Source organism: Procambarus clarkii, chromosome 91 (genome assembly GCF_040958095.1).
Source record: "Procambarus clarkii isolate CNS0578487 chromosome 91, FALCON_Pclarkii_2.0, whole genome shotgun sequence".
In the NCBI taxonomy this organism is placed as follows: domain Eukaryota; kingdom Metazoa; phylum Arthropoda; class Malacostraca; order Decapoda; family Cambaridae; genus Procambarus; species Procambarus clarkii.
In genome coordinates this window covers 7,663,743-7,686,937 of record NC_091240.1, presented here as the reverse complement: position 1 = coordinate 7,686,937, position 23,195 = coordinate 7,663,743, and the positions used below count along the sequence as shown (strand labels likewise).

The 23,195-nt window shown below is 49.8% G+C and overlaps 1 protein-coding gene across 4 annotated transcripts in view; it reads right to left on the bottom strand.

The window, feature by feature from the left end:
- The window catches only part of LOC123773988 (ATP-binding cassette sub-family C member 12), a 208,392-nt gene that overhangs the window by 152,424 nt on the left and 32,773 nt on the right, over positions 1–23,195 (bottom strand). Inside the window, exon 1 of one of the 4 annotated variants that reach the window (XM_045768028.2) lies at positions 3,110–3,147. The exons of 2 other annotated variants lie outside the window; for them this stretch is intronic. The gene's annotated coding sequence lies outside the window, so the exon portion shown is untranslated. Of the gene's footprint in view, positions 1–3,109; positions 3,148–23,195 lie in introns of those variants that run through there. One more of the 4 variants, XM_069318723.1, reaches the window with a different exon arrangement.

Below are 23,195 nucleotides of genomic sequence, written 5' to 3'. Positions count from 1 at the left end.
AAGGCATAGTAGAGAGCACAGGAGTGAAACTGGAGACACAGATGAGTCAGTCACGCACGCACGCACGCGCACACACACACACACACACACACACACACACACACACACACACACACACACACACACACACACACACACGAGGACGTAAGGGGACACTCAACACTGCTCAAGTGTGAGAGAGAAGAGCAACGAGTTAGATAAAGTAGTTGAGAGGTAATATAATAATTCATTGCGTGCATGAACACGCATACAGGCTCGTAAATAAACAAACTTACATAAACGTATACATATAAACAACGCACGCGCGCGCACACACACACACACACGGCTGAAGGTGAAGCAGTGAATAAGTGATATCAGTCCTCTAATTCAATTCGTGACCCAGATCGAGACAAATAAGCAGTCTCTTTTTAACCCGATGCCTCTATTCACCTAGTAATAAACAGGTACCTGGGACTTGAATCAGTATAGCCAGTTCTGGGCAACCTTAGCTGCACCTTGAAGTTATCCTCGAGAACCAGGTACTTCATCCCTGCAGGTCTGATGGGCCAGATAACTCTGAGACACCTGTTGTTGTTTAAGATTCGCTACCTGGAACAAAAACTTCCAAGTAGCACGGGCTATGGCGAGCCCGTACACCTGAGAGCTCTCGTTCCAAGGGCTCATTTGACGCCTAGATACGCCGGCTTCGTTCCTTCGAAGGACCGACCAGCGATGTCTCTGGTAGTGTGTCTAGCGATGTCTCCGGGAGTGTGTCTAGCGATGTCTCCGGGAGTGTGTCTAGCGATGTCTCCGGGAGTGTCTCCAGCGATGTCTCCGGGAGTGTGTCTAGCGATGTCTCCGGGAGTGTGTCTAGCGATGTCTCCGGGAGTGTGTCTAGCGATGTCTCCGGGAGTGTGTCTAGCGATGTCTCCGGGAGTGTGTCTAGCGATGTCTCCGGGAGTGTCTCCAGCGATGTCTCCGGGAGTGTCTCCAGCGATGTCTCCGGGAGTGTCTCCAGCGATGTCTCCGGGAGTGTCTCCGGGAGTGTCTCCAGCGATGTCTCCGGGAGTGTCTCCAGCGATGTCTCCGGGAGTGTCTCCAGCGATGTCTCCGGGAGTGTCTCCAGCGATGTCTCCGGGAGTGTCTCCAGCGATGTCTCCGGGAGTGTCTCCAGCGATGTCTCCGGGAGTGTCTCCAGCGATGTCTCCGGGAGTGTCTCCAGCGATGTCTCCGGGAGTGTCTCCAGCGATGTCTCCGGGAGTGTCTCCAGCGATGTCTCCGGGAGTGTCTCCAGCGATGTCTCCGGGAGTGTCTCCAACCTTGCAGCCCACATCAAACACGTGTTCCAAAGCCCCCCACACATCAAACACGTGTCCCAAAGCCCCCCCACATCAAACACGTGTCCCAAAGCCCCCCACATCAAACACGTGTCCCAAAGCCCCCCACATCAAACACGTGTCCCAAAGCCCCCCACATCAAACACGTGTCCCAAAGCCCCCCACATCAAACACGTGTCCCAAAGGCCCCCACATCAAACACGTGTCCCAAAGGCCCCCACATCAAACACGTGTCCCAAAGCCCCCCACATCAAACACGTGTCCCAAAGCCCCCCACATCAAACACGTGTCCCAAAGCCCCCCACATCAAACACGTGTCCCAAAGCCCCCCACATCAAACACGTGTCCCAAAGCCCCCCACATCAAACACGTGTCCCAAAGCCCCCCACATCAAACACGTGTCCCAAAGCCCCCCACATCAAACACGTGTCCCAAAGCGCCCCCACATCAAACCCAAATACAAAACTGACACTTCAAGGGAGTGTATTTGACGGAAGTCATCACTGAAAACTGTAGTTGAAGGCAAACCACAATAAAACGAAGTGAAGAAAGTTCTGACGCAAGCCCCAACGTGATGTAAACACTGATTTGACGCAGCCACCCGTCAACCACTGCGTCCTGACGCAACTACACGCATCAACTTCTGCGTCTTGACAGCACACACAATACAAAGCCAGTGTATCCTGACGCAACACACAACACAGGGCCACAATGGAACGTGACGCAACACACAACACAGGGCCACAATGGAACGTGACGCAACACTACACAACACAGGGCCACAATGGAACGTGACGCAACACTACACAACACAGGGCCACAATGGAACGTGACGTAACACTACACAGGGCCACAATGGAACGTGACGCAACACTACACAACACAGGGCCACAATGGAACGTGACGCAACACACAACACAGGGCCACAATGGAACGTGACGTAACACTACACAGGGCCACAATGGAACGTGACGCAACACTACACAACACAGGGCCACAATGGAACGTGACGCAACACACAACACAGGGCCACAATGGAACGTGACGCAACACACAACACAGGGCCACAATGGAACGTGACGCAACACACAACACAGGGCCACAAGATAACGTGACAACACAGGGCCACAATGGAACGTGACAACACAGGGCCACAATGGAACGTGACAACACAGGGCCACAATGGAACGTGACGTAACACTACACAACACAGGGCCACAAGATAACGTGACAACACAGGGCCACAAGATAACATGACGTAACACAGGGCCACAAGATAACATGACGCAACACAGGGCCACAAGATAACGTGACGCAACACAGGGCCACAAGATAACATGACAACACAGGGCCACAAGATAACATGACAACACAGGGCCACAAGATAACATGACAACACAGGGCCGCAAGATAACGTGACAACACAGGGCCACAAGATAACGCAACACAACACAGGGCCACAAGATAACATGACGCAACACAGGAGCCACAAGATAACATGACGCAACACAACACGAGGTCACAGTGTAGCGTGAGAACGCATTGTCTTAAAAGAGTGGAGATACCAGTTCACGCGAGAGTACGCATCAGCGTATATATACACACACACATGTAAACGTTCTGGCGAAGACATCTTGTCCAGAATACGAAGTCATTCATATCGCACGCAACACGCGCGGTTGGTGTCCCACGCACGTAAACGGGAACTCGCGAAGGGATTGGGTTAAGTAGAGGCGACGTAGAGGGCGCGTGTAGAGAGGGGAGGGGAGGGGAAGGGGGGGGGGACTCACTTGCCGTGTCCGCGCGCGACCTCTCCTCGCGAGACACTGATGGTGAAGGTAGTGAAGTTCCTCTCTCTCCCCCCCCCAGAAACCCCAACCCCCAATATTACTCTACCAGCCCCCTCCCCTTCCCCCATCACTACCCTAGCACACCCCCCTTACAATCCCCCCCCCCACACCCCTTTCCAATCCCCCATCCCCCCCACCACCGGACTGGCGGGCGAACCCGCTGATATCCACACCACCACAGTCGTGTCCCAGACACCAACCATCCAACATGCAAGCAACGCCAATGAGAATACAACCTGGTCACAACCACCGTCATTTAAGGCTATTGTCCACAACCACTATTGTCCAGCCATCAAAACAAAAACTAATATCACTACAATTACAACACCTGTCACCGCTAAAGTTCCTTGGTGTTCAGCGAGACACAATCTCTCTCTCTCGCCTCTAATGGTGTGTCTTCCGCCCGCGTCCCTACACGGGGAGTTCAACCCTCTTTGCGCCATGTTTTTGGAGGGAAAGACGAAAGGTAAGCCTTCCTAATTCTACAACTGTCACCCACGCTATGCAGGCCCGGCGGCCGCGGGGGTTGGCGGCCCGGCGGGCGTCGGGGGTTGGCGGCCCGGCGGGCGTCGGGGATTGGCGGCCCGGCGGGCGTCGGGGGTTGGCGGCCCGGCGGGCGTCGGGGGTTGGCGGCCCGGCGGGCGTCGGGGGTTGGCGGCCCGGCGGGCGTCGGGGGTTGGCGGCCCACGACACAGTGGGTGCCAGGATCAGGTTGTGTTACAGTGGCCCGAGGCAGGTGGCTACAGGTGAGCCCTCCCCTCCCTGAACACTCCAGGTGTGCCCAAACTCTGCCACCAGCACGAACTGGGGCATGATCTCGCACACTATACATTATTCATGGTCCACTCATTACAACCTTCAGACCTTGACGGGCTATTCATGACCGTGCTTTTTCCAGCTTCGTCTTGTGCTTGACAAGGCTCCATGTATGCGGCTCCATACTGGGGCCGCATACTCCAGGATTGGTCTTACATATGTGGTGTACAACATTCTGAATGATTCCTTACACAGGTTCCCGAACGCTGTTCCTATGTTAGCCAGCCTCGCATACGCCGCAGATGTTATTCTTTTTATGTGGGCTTCAGGAAATTGGTTTGGGGTGATATTAAGTCCTAGATCTTTCTCTGTCCGTTTTATGACGTACTTCATTTCCCATTCGGTATCCTGTGTCTGGTCTCCTGTTTCCACCGCCTAGTTTCATTACCTTGCATTTACTCGGGTTTAACTTTAGTAGCCATTTGTTAGACCATTCCTTCAGTTTGTCAATGTCATCTTGTAGCCTCATACTATCTTCCTCCGTCTTAATTCTCTCCATAATGTTTGCATCATCAGCAAACAATGAGAGGAACGGTGTGTGTGTGTGTGTGTGTATACTCACCTAGTTGTACTCACCTAGTTGTGTTTGCGGGGGTTGAGCTCTGGCTCTTTGGTCCCGCCTCTCAACCGTGTGTGTGTGTGTGTGTACTCACCTATATGTACTCACCTATATGTGCTTGCAGGATCGAGCATTGACTCTTGGATCCCGCCTTTCGAGCATCGGTTGTTTACAGCAATGACTCCTGTCCCATTTCCCTATCATACCTGGTTTTAAAATTATGAATAGTATTTGCTTCCACAACCTGTTCCTGAAGTGCATTCCATTTCCCCACTACTCTCACGCTAAAAGAAAACTTCCTTACATCTCTGTGACTCATCTGAGTTTCAAGCTTCCATCCATGTCCTCTCGTTCTGTTACTATTCCGTGTGAACATTTCGTCTATGTCCACTCTGTCAATTCCTCTGAGTATCTTATACGTTCCTATCATGTCCCCCCTCTCCCTTCTTCTTTCTAGTGTCGTAAGGCACAGTTCCCTCAGGCGCTCTTCATACCCCATCCCTCGTAGCTCTGGGACGAGTCTCGTTGCAAACCTCTGAACCTTTTCCAGTTTCATTATATGCTTCTTCAGATGGGGACTCCATGATGAGGCGGCATACTCTAAGACTGGCCTTACGTAGGCAGTGTAAAGCGCCCTAAATGCCTCCTTACTTAGGTTTCTGAATGATGTTCTAACTTTTGCCAGTGTAGAGTACGCTGCTGTCGTTATCCTATTAATATGTGCCTCAGGAGATAGATTAGGTGTTACGTCCACCCCCAGGTCTCTTTCACGCGTCGTTACAGGTAGACTGTTCCCCTTCATTGTGTACTGTCCCTTTGGTCTCCTATCTCCTAGTCCCATTTCCATAACTTTACATTTGCTCGTGTTGAATTCTAGTAGCCATTTCTCTGACCATCTCTGCAATCTGTTCAGGTCCTCTTGGAGGATCCTGCAATCCTCATCTGTCACAACTCTTCTCATCAACTTTGCATCATCCGCAAACATCGACATGTAGGACTCTACGCCTGTAAACATGTCGTTAACATACACAAGAAATAGAATTGGTCCCAGCACCGATCCTTGTGGTACTCCACTTGTTACTGTTCGCCAGTCCGACTTCTCGCCCCTTACCGTAACTCTTTGGCTCCTTCCTGTTAGGTAGTTCCTTATCCATTCTAGGACCTTTCCCCCCACCCCCGCCTGCCTCTCGAGCTTGAACAGCAGTCTCATGTGCGGTACTGTATCAAAGGCTTTTTGGCAGTCCAGAAATATGCAGTCTGCCCAACCATCTCTGTCCTGTCTTATCCTCGTTATTTTATCATAGAATTCCAGAAGGTTTGTTAGGCACGATTTCCCTGTCCAGAACCCATGTTGATGTTTGTTCACAAACCTAATGTTCTCCAGGTGTGCAACCAGTCGTAGCCTAATTATTCTTTCCAGTATTTTACAGGGGATGCTTGTCAGTGATACAGGTCTGTAGTTAAGTGCCTCCTCCCTATCTCCTTTCTTGAAGATCGGCACGACATTTGCCTTCTTCCAGCAACTGGGCAATTCTCCTGACATAAGTGACTCATTAAAGATCATTGCCAGAGGCACGCTGAGGGCCTGTGCTGCTTCTTTTAGTATCCACGGTGATACTTTGTCTGGTCCAACTGCTTTAGTTGCATCTAGAGTTGTCAACTGTTTCATTACCTCCTCTGCTGTCACCTCTATATCTGATAGTCTTTCATCTAGGGTAACCCCTTCCAACAATGGGAGCTGCTCAGGCTCGGTAGTGAACACTCCATGGAAACTGGCATTCAGTGCCTCGCAGATTTCCTTGTCACTTTCAGTATATGCCCCCTCTGTCTTCCTTAGTCTTGTCACTTGGTCGTTCACCGACATTTTTCTTCTTATATGACTGTGTAGTAACTTAGGTTGTTTTTTCGCTTTGATTGCAATATCGTTCTCATAGTCCCTTTCCGATGTTCGTCTTATGTTAATGTAATCGTTCCTAGCTCTGTTGTATCTGCTTCTGTTGTCCTCTGTTCTTTGTCTTCTGTACTTCCTCCACTCCCGCCTGCTGGCCATTTTTGCTTCCTGACACTGTCTATTAAACCATGGGTTATTATATTCCTTCTTATTTTTTCCCTTTACCGTTGGTATAAATCTCTCTTCGGCCTCCTGGCATTTCTGTATGACTAGGTCCATCATATCTTGGACTGTTTTTCCTCTAATTTCTTCCTCCCACTGCACTTCACCCAGATAGTCCCTTATCCTCATATAGTCCCCTTTCCTGTAGTCAGCTCTCCTTTCCCAGATCTCTTGTCCCATGGTCATAATTTTGAATTCCATCATGTAGTCAAAGACTAGGACACAATGGTCACTGGCCCCTAGAGGTATTTCATGCTCTAAATTCTCGATATCTTCTACGTTCTGGGTGAAAATCAGGTCTAATAGGCTCGGTGCATCTCCTCCTCTTTCCCTTGTGTCTTCCTTCACATGTTGTGTCAGGAAATTCCTGTCTATAACATCTACTAATTTTGCTCCCCACGTTTCATCCCCTCCATGGGGATTCCTTGATTCCCAATTTATCTCTCCATGATTTAGGTCCCCCATGATCAGCAGCTTCGCTCTCATTCTGTGGGCTAGTGTTGCTGCCTTCTGCAGTTCATCAATACATGCTTTGTTGTTGTCATCATACTCCTGCCTGGGTCTTCTACTGTTTGGTGGGGGATTGTAGATTACCATGATCACAATCTTCCTCCCATCTACTGTCAGAGTTCCATGTATGAAGCTTGTGCACTCATTGGTAACTCGATTTCCCAGGTCTTCAAACTTCCATTTCCGCTTTATTAGGAGTGCTACTCCCCCTCCCTGTCTCTGTGTCCTCTCTTTTCGTATCACCTGGTACCCTTCAGGAAAGATAGCATCTGAGATCATGTCATTAATTTTAGTTTCCACAATTGCAACTATGTCAACTATGTGTGTGTGTGTGTGTGTGTGTGTGTGTGTGTGTGTGTATGTGTGTGTGTGTGTGTGTGTGTGTGTGTGTGTGTGTGTGTGTGTGTGTGTGTGTGTGTGTGTACTCGCCTAGTTGTGTCTGCAGGATCGAGCCTTGACTCTTGGATCTCGCCTTTCGAGCATCGGTTGTTTACAGCAATGACTCCTGTCCCATTTCCCTATCATACCTCATCTAGCACACACACACACACACCTCTGTACTCACCTAGTTGTACTCACCTAGTTGTGTTTGCGGGGGTTGAGCTCTGGCTCTTTGGTCCCGCCTCTCAACCGTCAATCAACAGGTGTACAGATTCCTGAGCCTATCGGGCTCTGTCATATCTACACTTGAAACTGTGTATGGAGTGAGCCTCCACCACATCACCCCCTAATGCATTCCATTTGTCAACCACTCTGACACTAAAAAAGTTCTTTCTAATATCTCTGTGGCTCATTTGGGCACTCAGTTTCCACCTGTGTCCCCTTGTGCGTGTTCCCCTTGTGTTAAATAGACTGTTTTTATCTACCCTATCAATCCCCTTCAGAATCTTTAATGTGGTGATCATGTCCCCCCTAACTCTTCTGTCTTCCAGCGAAGTGAGGTTTAATTCCCGTAGTCTCTCCTCGTAGCTCATACCTCTCAGCTCGGGTACTAGTCTGGTGGCAAACCTTTGAACCTTTTCCAGTTTAGTCTTATCCTTGACTAGATATGGACTCCATGCTGGGGCTGCATACTCCAGGATTGGCCTGACATATGTGGTATACAAAGTTCTGAATGATTCTTTACACAAGTTTCTGAATGCCGTTCGTATGTTGGCCAGCCTGGCATATGCCGCTGATGTTATCCGCTTGATATGTGCTGCAGGAGACAGGTCTGGCGTGATATCAACCCCCAAGTCTTTTTCCTTCTCTGACTCCTGAAGAATTTCCTCTCCCAGATGATACCTTGTATCTGGCCTCCTGCTCCCTACACCTATCTTCATTACATTACATTTGGTTGGGTTAAACTCTAACAACCATTTGTTCGACCATTCCTTCAGCTTGTCTAGGTCTTCTTGAAGCCTGAAGCCTCTGTGTGCGCGTGTGTGTTTGTGTTTTCACCCATTGCAACCCACTCTAACCAGTTGCAAGTCACCAGCGCCCAGGAACACCCCAGTAACAACTGCCTTACTAGACCACCTGTTTTATCCTCAACACCTGAGGCAACACCGGCCAGGAGCACGCAACACCAGCCCGCAGACTCTGACTCCATCACGCATTACACTCCTCCTCCTCTCCCCCCTACCCCCCTCCCTCTGCAACACACGAACCTCAGCTCAGGGCGATGTTGCTGCAAGGTGCACTTACACATCTTGTATACTGCAAGGACCGCATATACTGTATACTGTATACTGTATACCCTTGTATACTGTAGGACGGGGGAACTCTCCCACAGACCTTACTAAAAACCCAGATCAAATACGGTATTGCAACCATCAATATCGATCATATAATTCCACAACCCAGCAATTGCTAATCCCCCCTCCCCCCCCCCCCTCGTCCCATAAAACTCCCCCTACCCCCTCTCACCTTGTCACCCCCCCCCCTCTCCCTCCCTCCCTCCTTCCTCTCTCACCTTCAATTTTCATCTCCCTCCCTCAAGCCTGTTCTTAGTACATGTTCTTAATTCATCCCCAAGATGTATCAATCAATCGCCTGTCAGCGCTGCTCGTCAACCGCTGCCTGCACCGGCTTGAAGTAGTTAATCCCACAACTAATTCAACCTACAGCCCCCCCCCCCACCCCCCTCCCTATCGTCAACTAAATCACGAAAGTCTTTCAAACCTTAAGCGTGAACTGCGACACCTCACGTCCCGTCAATCACCCCCCACACATCCCTTTCAATCACCCCCCCCCCCACCTGGTTGATACCTGGTTGATGGGGTTCTGGGAGTTCTACTCCCCAAGCCCGGCCCGAGGCCAGGCTTGACTTGTGAGAGCTTGGAGCGGCCCGCAGAGCCACATACCCACCACAGCCCGGCTGATCCGGAACTTCTCTTAGAAAACAGTCCAGTTTTCTCTTCAAGATGTCCACGGTTGTTCCGGCATTATTTCTTATAGTCGCTGGGAGGACGTTGAACAACCGCGGACCTCTGATGTTTATACAGTGCTCTCTGATTGTGCCTATGGCACCTCTGTTCTTCACTGGTTCTATTCGGCATTTTCTTCCATATCGTTCACTCCAGTACGTTGTTATTTTACTGTGTACATTTGGGACCTGTCCCTCCAGTATTTTCCACGTGTATATTATTTGGTATCTCTCTCGTCTCCTTTCTAGAGAGTACATTTGGAGAGCTTTGAGACGATCCCCACCGCACCCACAACCCATCCATCTACTCGTATATCATAAAAATCCCCCACCATCTATCACCCCATAACCCCATCAAACTCCCCTCCCTCCCCCTCCTCTTCCCCCAATATTCTACCCAAACCCTTTGCAAAATTTCCCCCCTACAACCACCACAATTTCCCCCGCAATAATACTAATACACCAAAAAAGGTGCCGCTAACCGCTACGCAAAAGGTGCTGCCGGAACACCCAACAAAAACATGACTAGACTTCCCCTTCCTACAGGACGGAGGGGGGGGGGGATGGAGGGGGGGATGGGGGGGGGGGAGAAAAAAATAATAATTTCAACTAGCAATGAGAGTTTACGACTGGTGGTTAACCCGAGAGAAAGTCGACGGGTTATTTCCTTACCACTCCTTTCCTCCCCCCCCCCTCCCCCCCACGGATAGCAGGTAAGGTGAGCGGCGCTATCCCAAGGGGCTACCCCGGATAGCAGGTACGGTCAGTGGTACCCTACGGGGGTTATCTTGGGGGTTATCTTGAGATGATTTCGGGGCTTTAGTGTCCCCAGGTAACCTCCTCGCGGCCCGGTCCTCGACCAGGCCTCCACCCCCAGGAAGCAGCCCGTGACAGCTGACTAACACCCAGGTACCTATTTTACTCCTAGGTAACAGGGGCATAGGGTGAAAGAAACTCTGCCCATCGTTTCTCGCCGGCGCCCGGGATCGAACCCGGGACCACAGGATCACAAGTCCAGTGTGCTATCCGCTCGGCCGACCGGCTCCCTGCGGGGTACCCGTACCACCCAACATGAAAATGGAATGCATTAGGCAGTGATGTGGTGGAGGCTGACTCCATACACAGTTTCAAGTGTAGATATGATAGAGCCCAATAGGCTCAGGAACCTGTACACCTGTTGATTGACGGTTGAGAGGCGGGACCAAAGAGCCAGAGCTCAACCCCGCAAACACAACTAGGTGAGTACATACTAATCACCCCGTAGAGTGGTACACGTTCTCCCTCTCATTTTTGTCCCATGAGGATAATTTGATTGTAAGAACAGCAGTAAACTGGAGTGAACTAAAGGAGGGGATTGTAAGAGCCAGCGCCCTCCGCAGTTTAGGTGGAGTCATTGTATTAAACAATCGGTGGCATTTAAAAGCGGGGGTCCAAGAGCTGAAGCTCCATCCTGCATGCATAGGACTGCAAATAAAATTTGATGAGTACGTACGTACGTACGTACGTACGTACGTACGTACGTGTGTGTGTGTGTGTGTGTGTGTGTGTGTGTGTGTGTGTGTGTGTGTGTGTGTGTGTGTGTGTTGTGTGTGTGTGTGTGTGTGTGTGTGTGTGTTGTGTGTGTGTGTGTGTGTGTGTGTGTGTGTTGTGTGTGTGTACGTTAAACATTACAAAATCAAAGAATACAAATGGGGAGGAGCACGAGGAGGAGGAAGAGGAGGAGGAAGAGGAGGAGGAGGAAGAGGAGGAGGAGGAAGAGGAGGAGGAGGAAGAGGAGGAGGAAGAGAAGGAGGAAGAGGAGGAAGAAGAGGAGGAAGAAGAAGAGGAAGAAGAGGAGGAAGAAGAGGAAGAGGAGGAAGAGGAAGAAGAGGAAGAAGAGGAGGAAGAAGAGGAGGAGGAGGCGGAGGCGGCAAAAGAAGGGTAGGGCGTGGTGTCACCACAATGAGGGCCCGAGCGGTTCATCCCGTGATCTCCCATACGACCTTGTGTCTCACAATATTTGCCCATACCCTCCCTCCTGAACAAACCCCTCCCTCCCCTCCTGAACAAACCCCTCCCTCCCCTCGTGAACAAACCCCTCCCCCTTCCTCCCTCCCATTACTCCGGCCGATTATGGGGTCAATGAGTGAGTGAGTGAATGAATGCGAGTGTGGTTGAAAGCAGGATATGAAGTAATCAACACCTGTGAGGGCAATGATGTTATGCACGACCAGGCGGGCGGGTGGGTGGGCGGGCGGGCGGGGGGGTGGGTGGCCGGGGAGGCAGGTGGGCGGGCGGGCGGTCAGGCCGGATGTCACGCATGCAATGATTGAAGCAAAACAAAAGAATGCAGACAGCGGGTGCAGACAGGCATTAATGCCGCCAAAAAAAAATCTATCGGACTATCTATCCCACCCACCCAACCACCAATCCTCACACTACCATCCACTGTTGTGAGGTAACATCACTCCAGCACTATACTGATTGATTGATGAAGATTAAACCACCCAAAAGGTGGCACGGGCATGAATAGCCCGTAAGTGGTGGCCCTTTTGAGCCATCACCAGTATCAAATAGATGATATTGGAGATCTGTGGAGGTGCAACTGCACCCTGCGTGACGGGAGATGTCTCCCATGAGCACTATACTCTCGGGGCCCCTCCATTGTATCCACCCGGGTGGATTTGACTTAGCTGAAAATGTATTTGTATGTGCGAGGATTAGTTCAAGGAAGTTTATTGAGATAATAAAATACATCTCAAAAGGATAGAGTAGCTTAGGGTATTTCTATCCTCGTGTGTGTGTGAGGATTTTGACGTTCAAGGCGAGAAAAAATGGCGCCTCATAGGATTCTTGACGTCATTTCCGTCGGTGCGTCACGTGACGTATCTAAGCCAATGGGGGACAAGAGATTTCCTCGTGCTACGAGTAGTTGCGAAATGTCAGCCAATCAACGAGAAACTAACATAATGCAAGATCCTGTGGGTCAGATGGGCTCCCAGAAATACACGCACGCACGCACGCACGCACGCACGCACGCACACGCGCGCACACACACACACACACACACACACACACACACACACACACACACACATTGAAAAGGTAGATAATTGATAATCAAGGGAATTGATAGGGTAGATAAAGACAGGCTATTTAACACAAGGGGCACACGCACAAGGGGACACAGGTGGAAACTGAGTGCCCAAATGAGCCACAGAGATATTAGAAAGAACTTTTTTAGTGTCAGAGTGGTTGACAAATGGAATGCACTAGAAGTGATGTGGTGGAGGCTGACTCCATACACAGTTTCAAGTGTAGATATGATAGAGCCCAATAGGCTCAGGAATCTGTACACCTGTTGATTGACGGTTCAGAGGCGGGACCAAAGAGCCAGAGCTCAACCCCCGCAAACACAACTAGGTGAGTACACACACACACACACACCCTCCAACCCCTGCACAGAGTGAAGTTGGTCCTCCACGAAAACTCTACAATATTTCTGTATACCTAGAGTGGATTTTGAGAGTTATTCTACTCCCCAAGCCCGGCCTATCTATGGCCAGGCTCGGCTTGTGATAACTTGGTCCAACAGGGTGTCCTTGGATACCAGACCCACCTACCTATCCACCACAGCTCAGACGGCTTGGCAATTCCTGTAGGCACGTGTCGAATGTTTCCTCGGACACGTTCATTTCTGTTCTGGCAACGCTTCTTATGTTTGAACAAATCCACAAGGGCCGTGACGAGGATTCGAACGTGCTTCTTATGTTTGCTGGGACGATACTGAACATCCGTGGAGCCGTGATGTTGATGCATTATAGATATGTCAGCCCGAGAAGGAAGGATAGGCATAGGGAAGGAGGGAAGGAGTCCCTCACACAAGAGGGAAGGAGTCCCTCACACAAGAGGGAAGGAGTGACTTCGTTTGACTCCTGTGAGAAAACTGCAAGTCTCTTCTATGTCTTATTGGGGTCAAATAGTTGGGGTGTGTGGGGGGGGGGAGGTGGGGGCGGACGAGGCTGTGTGCTCCACCGGGGGAATACCAACAGGAAATCCACCTCGCAACCCACTTAATCCATCCACCAATTCCAGAGTATTATCATCGCTAGCCCCAGCAATCGATCGCTCTATCGATAGCTCTATCTCCCCCCCCCCCCATGTACCCTTTTCACTATATGTAAATTTCATCCCTCCCCCCCCATACCATTCCCCCCATGAGATAGTTTAAAATTAACTCAAAAGTTGCATTGGATTTTGTTGGATTTTGCATTGCTGTATTTCCGCTGACAAAAGGCGAAATATATATTCTTAATCTCACTCCTTCTGAAGTTGTATTAATATACGAAAATACTTAAAGAAATTCCTGTTTCAATTTTCCTCCGTGATCTGACACTGTCACATTTTTAATCACGTGTGTATTTTCGTGATATACAGACATTCTTAATTAAATACAGGGGGCAACAAAAGTGTGATATCCTGTAGATCGTGTACCATCTGTAGAAGTGAAGTATGTAGAAAGATCAATAATCCAACAGTACGAATCTGTGGTCCTAATTTCCCCCTTAATGAAACCCTAAAATTTCACCCTCCTCCTCCCCTTCTTGGAGGGGAATCCCCCACCATTCCCCTCACGGTTGAGAACCTCTGCTCTATGGCGTCACTACTGGAGGGGGTGTAATAAGGGAGCTTGAAGGGGGTAACCCCCCCCTCCCACAGGAACACACCCCCACCACTGGCTTCGTCACCCACCCAAGCCACCACTGGCACAGAAGTTTACTGGAGCGCGACGCACTTCTGAATATGCTCAATTAAAAGATAAGGAAATTTGATCTCAATTAAAAAATAAGAAAATACGTTTTAGATGCGATCATTTTATATATATATATATATATATATATATATATATATATATATATATATATATATATATATATATATATATTATATATATATATATATTATATCGATTATTTAGGCATAATTTGAGGCAACAGACGTACCAACGGGAGGAAGTAACGCCATTTACGTAATCAACATCACAATATACACAATGAAATGGCGAGAAAATGAGGTACCTGTAAGAGTGTCTTCGATCCCATTACATAGCTCTGAGATATTATAATCATACTAATAAAACAAATACGAAATTAACTATAACTATAAGAAGCATGTTCTTGATTATTTGATTATTAATAATAATATTCGGCTATTAACCTGCCGCAGTAAAGGCATGAATACGTTACATTGTTTGTAAATATTCTAACGCCTTGGGTGAATGACGACTCCCAAAAATATTGACATGTTTACACCAATCAGCTGACGGCTCGGTAATCAGCTGACGACTCGGCAATCAGCTGAGGCGGTGTGGGCGTGTTCGTACGTGTCGCAGCCCGTCCTCCAAACAAAGACCCAAAAAGTGATTCCATGCACCCGCCAAACCGCCTGTTTATGAATGAAAAGCGGTTTACACACGACTCACAACTGGTGACGTTCGAACATATCCGGAACAAGTGCTTCACTGACGAATTTTGTTCGAATCACAACGCTATAAATGCTTCACCCACGTACTACAAATACAAATAATCGCCAACAGAACCTGAACACCTGACCTAACCTAACCTATGCCTATTTATACACAATATGCTATTATAATATTAATTTATACTTGAGAAAATTCCCGTTTTGAATGAACAGCATGTTAAAATTTATGAATGCATCTGTGGGGTTGACCGCTGGATGTAATGGACTTTAGTCGAGGACGGGTTGATGAAAAAATGTTTACACGCGACTCGCAACTGATTTCGTTTGAACACTTCCGGAACAAGTGCTTCACTGACGAATTTTGTTCGAACCACAACGCTGTAAATACTTCACCCACGTACGACAAATACAAATAATCGCCAACAGAACCTAAACACTTAACTTAACCTATGAATATATAGGCACAATATGCTATTATAATATTAATTTATATTTGAGGAAATTCCCGTTTTGAATTAACAGCATAAATTAAATTAATTAATTTATGAATGCGTCTGTGGGGTCGACCGCTGGATGGAATGGACTCTAGTCAAGGACGGGTTGCGTGTCGACTCCGACAGGCCAAGTAACTTGAATGTTTTCACCTTGGCAACGTACACACAAACTTTTTAATCAAGGGGGATGGGGAAGGGGGGGTAGAATTGTCTTGACTTAAAAGAGAGACTTAAAAGAGGTTTCCACTTCACGGCCGCTGACATCATGGCAAAAATGTAGCATTCTATTGTGCCCGTAATACAAGAGTTGAACGTCTTGTGTTAGTGTGTGTGTGTAGAGTGGTGTTGAGCACCAGTGTGTGAAGTAGTCTACTCATTAACTCATCCTGTTGATCTGTCCACCCCCCCTACCCCTTCCATTGGGGTGGGTAGCAACATTCTCCCTCCCCTCCCCTCCACCCCCTCACACTTTGGGCTTGTAGCAACATGGCTACAATAGCCGCCCCCTCCTCCCCCCCCCCTATCGAAGGGGGAAGAAGGGGCCCCCCCCCCCACCATTTCAAGTATGTTTATTGAGACAAGAAAGAAATATATCTCAAAGGGATAGAGTAGCTTAGGCTATTTCTACCCCCCCCCCAATCGAGACGCTTAGCAACAGGGGGGGCCCCCGCCCACACATGGCACATAGCAACATGGGGGCCCCCGCTCACTCAGGCCACATAGCAACATGGGGGACCCCGCTCACTCAGGCCACATAGCAACAGGGGGGCCCCCGCCCACACATGGCACATAGCAACATGGGGGCCCCCGCTCACTCAGGCCACATAGCAACATGGGGGCCCCCGCTCACTCAGGCCACATAGCAACATGGGGGCCCCCGCTCACTCAGGCCACATAGCAACATGGGGGCCCCCGCTCACTCAGGCCACATAGCAACATGTCCCTGTAACAGAAGTACAGTGTAACAATGAAACAACAATGGAACATGCCTGGGCACAGAGACGACCCGTCTAGCAGTATACAATGAGAATTTATGTCCCACGCAGGTGCTAATAAAGACCAGGTCAGGTGCTATGTTTATCCTATCTACCGTCCTTGTCTGGCCGAGATTGGAGGCTAGGCACTAGGGGGCTAGCCTTCCCTAGCTTCCCAAGATGACACATGGGGGGTATGGGAGTGTGACAGGCCAGTCGGGGGTTGGCCCCAGTGCCACACTAAGAATTATCGGCAAACATGGCAATTCGAGCACGGCTAAATGACCCAATTGACGCAACATTTTTAACCAACAATCTATTCACACCCCCTCCCCCCTCAGAGAGGACTGATAAATGACTTGGATTTACCTGAAAACCACCCTCTAGTGGCCTCGAAGGGGGACAAAAAGCCAGCAGCTTGTCAAAGGTCCACCCCATTATAATAAAATATTCATAAAACGAAAAAAAAGGAGCATTAAGGAGCGCAAATCAGGGTAGCATTTGACGAACTGGTATACAAGCGTGGCCGGCGATGCTACAGCTGTCAATAGGACCCACAGCTATCAACAGGACCCCCCTGTCAACAGGACGCCATCAACAGGACCCCCCTGTCAACAGGACGCCATCAACAGCACCCCCCCTGTCATTACACCAGGCGGCGGCGGCTGACTAAATCACGACCATTGTGTTTGGTCATGGAGGCGTGAGTCGTCGCCATGTACTCTACGTCACCTCGAGTGAATTACCTCTTCTTGCCCTCAACTCTGTCCTGGGTGGCGTCTAATTTGTGTTCCTCTTAGCTGGTGGCCCCTTGTGCACCGCCAACAACGGGGGCCCCCTTGCGCACCACCACCAACGGGGGGGCCCCATTGTGCACCGCCAACAACGGGGGGGCCCCCTTGTGCACCGCCACCAACGGGGGGGCCCCCTTGTGCACCGCCACCAACGGGGGGCCCCCCTTGTGCACCGCCACCAACGGGGGGCCCCCCTTGTGCACCACCAACAGCGGGGGGCCCTCAACACAAGCTTAAATGAAGGCTTCCTGTCCCCAGAGAACGGGAATTTCTTTTTTTTCCGTCTGTATGCCTGTCTTTCTTCACCCCTGTCTGTCCCCACCACCAGGGGCCAGATTCACGAAGCAGTTACGTAAGCACTTACGAACCTGTACATCTTTTCTCAATCTTTGGCGGCTTTGTTTACAATTATTAAATAGTTAATGAGCTCCGAAGCACCAGGAGGCTGTTTATAACAATAACAACAGTTGATTGGCAAGTTTTTATGCTTGTAAATTGTTTAATGAATGTAACCAAAGCCGTCAAAGATTGAGGAAAGATGTACACGTTCGTAAGTACTTGCGTAACTGCTTCGTGAATCTGGCCCCTTGACACTAATTACACCCTGGCTCACCTGGGAGGGGGGGATGAGGGGAGCCCCCTACGCCACTTGTGAGGCACAGGTGATGGCTGCTCACCTGGGCGTTCCATAGACAGGCCTATATAGAACAAATCCACAAGGGCCGTGACGAGGATTCGAACCTGCGTCCGGGAGCATCCCAGACACTGCCTTAATCTGCCTTAAGGTTCGAATCCTCGTCACGGCCCTTGTGGATTTGTTCATTTGATGCATCACGTTAGTGTGATCTGTGTGTGAGGCCTATATAGCTTTCCCATCCCCCTGTCCTATCCCCGTCTCCGTCCCACTGAAGTTTACCCGCAGGCATCACCGCCATCCCGTCAATTAATTCCCTGACCTCTAGTGAACTCCAAAAATTTAAATTAATTCCACACAATTTCGAGAACCAACAAAACCTCGTACAAAACGAAACGCAAAATATTTTACCGTTAACGAACCACTAATTGCGCTGTTTGGAACCCCCTAAAAGTCTGAAAGTCACCTTTTCAACATCAAAGGCTTAAAAAAAAAAAAAAACTTTTGCCTTTCGACCTCGGCAGACAAATATTCCTGCTTGTTACTGCTCCACAAATCTAGACTGGAAGGCTTCCCAAAACGCTGACAACAGATCTATGTCAACAGAATTGCATGTTACCTCAGGTCTTTCCTCGTCCTAACGTGGTGCACGCCCTGGTGTGGGCGTGGGGGGGGGGGGGTACACGCCCTGGTGTGGGTGTGGAGGGGGGGTACACGCCCTAGTGTGGGCGTGGGGGGGAGGCTACACGCCCTGGTGTGGGCGTGGGGGGGGGGCTACACGCCCTGGTGTGGGCGTGGGGGGGGGGGGGCTACACGCCCTGGTGTGGGCGTGGGGGGGGCTACACGCCCTGGTGTGGGCATGGGGGGGGGGCTACACGCCCTGGTGTGGGCGTGGGGGGGCTACACGCCCTAGTGTGGGCGTGGAGGAGGGGGGGGACTCGTGTGAAATAATGTGAAAAGGGGGGATACAGAGGGAGTGAGAAAAGGGGGCAGGGGGAGTGTCGTGCACCCGTCCCCCCCCCCCCCCCCATCACATGAATGGGGGGTGGGGGGGAACATATAACTTGTATTAAATAAAGGGGTGTGAGGCAGGTCCATCCTCTGTAGGCTGTGGTGGTCCCCTGGTGTAAGGGGCGCTGGAGAGGGGACGGGTCTCAGGGTAAGTGTGGGGGGGGGGGAGGTGAAGAGCTGAAGAATGTTTATAGGAAAAAATGAGTCAATTATTATTCATCCAGCAACTTGCACACGCACATGCGCACACACACGCACGCACGCACACAACTACCTACAAAAGGCTATAGGCCCAGATGGAATGTCCCCTTGGATACTAAGGGAAGGAGCAGAAGCAGCTGTGCCTGCCATTCTCCATAGTGTATAACAAATCACTGGCAACAGGGGAACTGCCAGAAATTTGCAAGACTGCTAATGTAGTCCCGATATACAAGAAAGGGGATAGACAGGAGGCACTGAACTACAGGCCAGTGTCCCTAACCTGCATACCATGCAAGCTGATGGAGAAGATTGTGCGAAGAAAGCTAGTGGAACATCTGGAGCGAAAGAACTTTGTAACACAGCATCAACATGGGTTCAGGGATGGCAAGTCCTGCATCGCAAGATTAATTGAATTCTACGACCAGGCAACAAAAGTCAGGCAAAAGAGAGGGGGGGTGGGCAGGCTGCATATTTTTGGATTGCCAGAAAGCCTTTGACACAGTACCACACTAGAGGCTAGTGAAAAAAGCTAGAGATGCAGACAGGAGTGAAAGGGAAGGTACTCCATTGGATAAGGGAGTACCTAAGCAACAGAATACAACGAGTCACTGAGGGTTGAGGTCTCAGATTGGTGGAACGTCACCAGTGGAGTCCCGCAGGGGTCAGTCCTTGGCCCTATACTGTTTCTGATATATATAAGTTATCTCCCAGAGGGTATAGAATCTTTCCTCTCATTGCTTGCTGATGCAAAAATTATGAGGAGGATTAAAACAGGAAGATAGGAGGAGGCTATAAGATGAAGATGACCTAGACAGACTGATGAATAGTCCAACAAATGGCTACTAAAGTTCAACCGGAGTAAATGCAAGGTATTGAAACTAAGCGGTGGAAACAGGAGGCCAGGCACAGGATACAGAATAGGAGATCAAGTGCTTCGTGAAACGAACAGAGAAAGATCTAGTTGATATCACACCAAACCTGTCTCCTGAAGCCCCCATAAAAAGAAATATATATGCGGCATACGCGAGGCTGGTTAACATCAGAACAGCGTTCAGGAACCTGTGTAAGGAACCAATCCTGGAGTATGCGGCCCCAGCATGGAGCCCGTACCTTGTCAAGCACAAGACGAAGCTGGAAAAAGTTCAGAGGTATGCCACTAGACTAGTCCCAGAACTAAGAGGCATGAGTTACGAGGAAAGGCTGCGTGAGATACACCTCATGACATTAGAAGACAAGAGTAAGGGGAGACATGATCACTACCTACAAAATTCTCAGAGGAATTGACAGGGTAGATAAAGATAAACTTTTTAACACGGGTGGTACGCGAACAAGGGGACACAGGTGGAAACTGTGTACCCAAATGAGCCACAGGGACGTTAGAAAGAACTTTTTCAGTGTCAGTAGTTAATAAATGGAAAGCATTAAGAAGTGATGTGGTGGAGGCTGACTCCATACACAGCTTCAGATGTAGATATGATAGAGCCCAGTAGGCTCAGGAACCTGTACACCAGTTGATTGACAGTTGATAGGCGGGACCAAAGAGCCAGAGCTCAACCCCCGCAAGCACAAATAGGCGAGTACACGCGCGCGCGCACACGGTTCACTGTGCCTAATCAGTGGTGGGATTAAAAATAATTACACAATAATGGCCAGGGGACCAAAAAGTAATCCAAAGTGGGATTTAGACGGGCAGGGTGTAGGGAGACTCTCCGGAAAGGAGCGTCTCTGTCTGTCTGGTCTGGTCTGTCTGGTCTGTCTGGTCTGTCTGTCTGGTCTGTCTGTCTGTCTGGTCTGGTCTGGTCTGTCTGTCTGGTCTGGTCTGGTCTGTCTGCCTGGTCTGTGTCCGGAATTAAAGATACTAATAACGTCCAGCAAATTTAACTTTCAACTGTCACAAAGTCTTCAGAGATAACCGGACTCAACCCACACGGGGAGTGTTGAACATGAACATGAAATCAACACACAGTTGCACATATACTCACCCTAGACAAGCCTACTGTGGTTGCACACTCAACAACGCTCATGTCAATGTTTAATTAGCGGGCCGTCGCAGTTTAGAGACGGAATATTCCAGCAGCGTGGCCGCCCTCCCCCTCCCCCTCCCCCCCCCCTCGTTAATTGCCAAATAGCCCTGTTGCTAAGCCTAACACAGGCAACAACAACGTCAGGTCCAACTAGAGGGGCAACTTTGCTAAAAAAAAAAATGTAATTCTTTGAAAGATCGATTCAAGTGAGTAAAATTTTAACACCCATGAAACTGAATTGCATCTTTATATGAATATATAAATTATATATATAATTTTTGTGTCATTAACTTCGTTTTGTCTTGCATGCCAACTCTTGCAGCTTCTGCAGTGTAGACCATGCGAGCCATTTTGGTAGAATTGCACCTTGTTACAGTTGCACGTTGTCAAGTGTGAACTGGGGCATCAAGGAGGAGGTCAAGGAGGAGGGCCAGAGCAACACGTCTCTGGGTCTAAACGTGTGCCGGTTGCAGACAGGTCACGCTAAATGAAAGTCCCCAGCATGGGGAGCCTGCACGGCTTTAAAAGCCAGCTATTTTCACAGCCCCGCTCCTGTGCCAGGTAAGTCCACTAGGAGCTCACCATAGCCCGTGCCACTTGCTCCACTCCTGTGCCAGGTAAGTCCACTAGGGGCTCACCATAGACCGTGCTACTTGCACCGCTCCTGTGCCAGGTAAGTCCACTACGGGCTCACCATAGCCCGTGCTACTTGCCCCGCTCCTGTGCCAGGTAAGTCCACTAGGGGCTCACCATAGACCGTGCTACTTTCACCGCTCCTGTGCCAGGTAAGTCCACTAGGGGCTCACCATAGCCCGTGCCACTTGCTCCACTCCTGTGCCAGGTAAGTCCACTAGGGGCTCACCATAGACCGTGCTACTTGCACCGCTCCTGTGCCAGGTAAGTCCACTACGGGCTCACCATAGCCCGTGCTACTTGCCCCGCTCCTGTGCCAGGTAAGTCCACTAGGGGCTCACCATAGCCCGTGCTACTTGCCCCGCTCCTGTGCCAGGTAAGTCCACTAGGGGCTCACCATAGCCCGTGCCACTTGGAACTTGTTCCGAGTAGCTGAATCTATAACAGAGCTATTTTCCCTTGTAGCCCGTCCTGTTTACATAGTACTTATATCAACAATATGGACCATCGTACAAATATTGACGTATTGGACAACTGGAAAGTTATTTTGGTACTATTGCACTTGGAAAAAACAGATTAGGTTTTGTATATAGCTAATAAAATCTAACCTAAACATCCTAGGCTTAATACACGCTATCTGAGGCCTAATATAGTTCACATAAGTGCTATATTAGGCCTAGGAATATTTTTGGTTTGTAACTTTATTTGTCTGGACCAAATCCTGCTAATTGCCCATTAGCATATGTACAATAGTGGACATAGTTACAACCAGTAGTATCTGAACAGCAGGATGTGGCGTTGTGTTGTCTATTGCGGGCGTTGCAGACCTGACCTAAGCCTCGGATATTCTCTCTACGATCATCGATGAAGGAAAGTGTGTTCTCGGCTGGTCGTACTCATTCACCCTTTCTCTCCCACTCCCCTTACTTTCACCCCTCATCACCTCCCTCCCCTCACTCCCACTCTTCTGTCCCCTCAACTCGGAACCCTACCCTTCCCTTCCCCCCCCCCCCCCCACACTCGAGGCACGTTTTACTACTCCATCCGCCCCTCCTCTCAGCCCCCGGCTCTCTGTCTCACCCCTCCTCGTGCTATCACAACCACGCCCCTCCACCCATACAACCCCCCCTCACGCCCCCTAAGCCTCCCCCCTATCCCGCCCCCCCCTACCTATACTCTCTCCCTCACCCCTAACTGGATGCAGATTCCCAGGATTTTCCCCCCCCCCCACCTCTCTCTCTCCAATCGACACAAAGTGATCCTGAACACGCACACTGACCCCCCTACTCCCCATTCCTCTTATGTCTGCTTACTGTGCACGCCGCCTCTGCTGCCACACACACACACACACACACACACACACACACACAGTTTGATACACACCTGGCTAGCT